Raw genomic sequence first — 2,904 nt, 5'->3', positions numbered from 1 at the left:
AGTGTCTTACCAGGCCAAGCACTATGGATCCACTGAGCCAATCCATGTGTTTGAATGTTTTTGAGTGTTTTTATTGTAATCGATTTCCAGTTTCATGCTATTGTGATCTGAGAAGTTTCTTGATATGATTTCAATCTTCTTGAACTTGTAGAGACTTAGTTTTTGTCCTATCATGTGGTCTGTCTTTGAGAATGTCCCATGTGCACTTGAGAAGAATGTGAATTCTGCAGTTTTGGGATGTAATTCTCTATGGATATCTATTAAATCCATTTGATCTAATGCATCATTTAGAGTTCTGTTTCCTTGGTAATTTTTTGTCTAGAGGATCTATCCAGTGATGTCAGCGGGGTGTTGAGTCCCTTACTATGATTTTATTGCTGTTGATTTCTCCTTTGAAGTCCTCTAGAAGTTTTTTAATGTATTTTGGTGCTCCTATGTTAGGTTGAGCACATTCATTTTAAAAAGCACAAAAAGGTATAGAGGGAAATGTTCCCCTACCACTCTGCATCCCAGCCATCCAATTCCCCACCTCAGAAGCAATTCATGTTACACCTTTTCTACATGCAATTGTAGGGATAGCCTGTGCATCGAGAAGCACGTGTGTGAAGAGGCATATAGATATAGATATAAACAAAATAGTTTATTATGATTACTGTTCTACTCCTTGATTTTTTTCACTTAATTTAGAGATTGTAATCTTGGAGACCCTATATCAGGATATATAGGCCTTCCTTGTTTTTCAATTCAATTTGCTATAAAAATAAGTCACCTGGTTCAAAATGTTTTGTGTCCCTCCCTCCCCCCACTGTACAACCTCCTTCAGTACTCACAGCTCACAGGTAAGGAGGCTGGGCAGTGATTCGAGGCTGTGATTATGCTGGCGTGGGTGCACTATGAGAGGCCTACAGAGAAGGGCCCATCATAAACCATCAAAATGGGTTTTTAAATTTTTTTTTCCTTTATTGATTTTTAGAGAGAGAGGAAGGGAGAGGGGGAGAAAGACAGAAACATCGATGAGAGAGAACATTGACTGGCCGCTTCCAGCATGGCCCCCACTGGGGATCAGGCCCACAACCTGGGCATGTCCCTAATTGGTGTCGAACTGGTGACCTCTTGGTGCGTGGGTCGATCCTCAACCACTGAGCCACACCAGCCGGGCATTTTCTAATTTCCTCTATCACCCATGTTTCTAATCATGAGTTTCTAACTTATCCCCCAAAACTAACTTTTATTATTACCTCTTATATAACATTTCAGAGTTTGTGTATGTTTATACTTATAAGCCAATATATATTCTTTTATTTTCCATATATTTTTTTAAAAGGCAGAATACTACACATACACTTCTGCCTTCTTTTTTTAAATTTAAAAACATGCCTTTGCCCAATTGGTGTGGCTCAGTGGATTGAGCATCGTCCCATGGACTGAGAGGTCCCAATTCGATTCCTAGTCAGGGCACATGTCCTGGTTGCAGGCTTTGTCCCCAGCAGGAGGCGTGCAGAAGGTAGCCGATGTTTCTCTCTCACATGGATGTTTCCATCTCTCTCTCCTTCCCCCTCTCTCTAAAAAAAATCAATAAAAACATATTTTAAAAAATAATAAAAATAAAAATAAGCCTTTGCCCTGATAGGTTTGGCTCAGCAATTAGAGCGTCAGCCTACGGACAAGAGGGTCACAGGTTTAGATTCTTGGTCACAAGCATGTACCTAGATTGTAGGTTTGATCCCCAGCCCTGGTCTGGATCATGCGGGAGGCAACCAATCAATGTGTCTCTCTTACATCAATGTTTCTCTCTCTCCCTTCCTTCCACTCTATCTAAAAATCAATGGAAAAATATCCTCAGGTGAGGATGAATTAAATAAATAAATAAGTAAATAAATAAATAAATAAATAAATAAATAAATGCCATTGCAGAACTTTACACTTCAGGTGATGGGCAGTTTCTTCATTTTGTAACAGTTCAATAGTATTCTATTGCCCACTGTACCACAATGTATTTGCTCTTACAAGTAGAGTAGTCCCCCTTGATCCACAGGGATATGTTCCAAGACCCCCAGTGAATGCCAAAAATCATGGATAGTACCAAATCCTAGATATAGTACTTTTTTCCCTATATATACATACCTATGATAACAATAGTAACTAATAAAATAGAACAATTATAACAATATACTGTAATAAAAGTTATGTGAAGGCTACATTATTAAGTAAAACAAAGGTTACTTGAACACAAGCACTGTGATATGGCAAAAGTCAATATGATAACCAAGATGGCTACTAAGTAACTAACCAGTGTGTAGGGTATACAGCTTGGATATGCTGGACAAAAAGATGATTTTAGTCCTGGGATTAAACGAGCAGGCCCATGAGATTTCATCACACTACTCAGACAGTGCACAATTTAAAACTTATGAATTGTTTATTTGCATTTAATAAGAAATGTTCCATTTAATCTTTTTGACCAGGAGTAACTGAAACCCTGGAAGGTAGGGGAGGGCTACTATAATGCCACAGTAAGAAACCTTGTACTTGTGTAATTTCCTACAAGTGCGAATATTATTAGGTTAAATCTCCAGAAGAGAAATATGGGTCAACAGATATCTGTGTTTGTAATTTTGATTGATATTGTCAAATTGCCCTCTATATGGATTGCCCTCTATATAATTTATGTTCCTACCAGCCATGTAAGAGACCTGTTTCCCCATCCTTTGACCCATACAGGTTTTTATCAACCTTTTTGATCTTTAACAACTTTATAAATCAAATATAGTCATTTATTTTTCTTTTAATATCCATCTTTCTTAAGAATGAGGTTAGCATCTTTTTATTTGTGCAAGCATGATTTGTATTTCCTTTTCTATAAGCTGTTTTTATATCCTTTGCTCATTTTCACACCAAGCTGTT

General features: G+C 37.6%; 1 non-coding gene across 1 annotated transcript; it reads right to left on the bottom strand.

The window, feature by feature from the left end:
• Positions 1-803: 803 nt before the first annotated feature.
• Positions 804-938, bottom strand: LOC118631296. The gene has a single exon (XR_004959782.1). It is a non-coding gene; the product is annotated as a small nucleolar RNA SNORA42/SNORA80 family (small nucleolar RNA).
• Between the last annotated feature and the right edge of the window lie 1,966 nt (positions 939-2,904).

This window comes from Molossus molossus, unplaced genomic scaffold (assembly GCF_014108415.1).
Source record: "Molossus molossus isolate mMolMol1 unplaced genomic scaffold, mMolMol1.p scaffold_m16_p_15, whole genome shotgun sequence".
NCBI classification, from domain to species: domain Eukaryota; kingdom Metazoa; phylum Chordata; class Mammalia; order Chiroptera; family Molossidae; genus Molossus; species Molossus molossus.
This window is presented reverse-complemented; position numbering and strand designations above follow the sequence as displayed.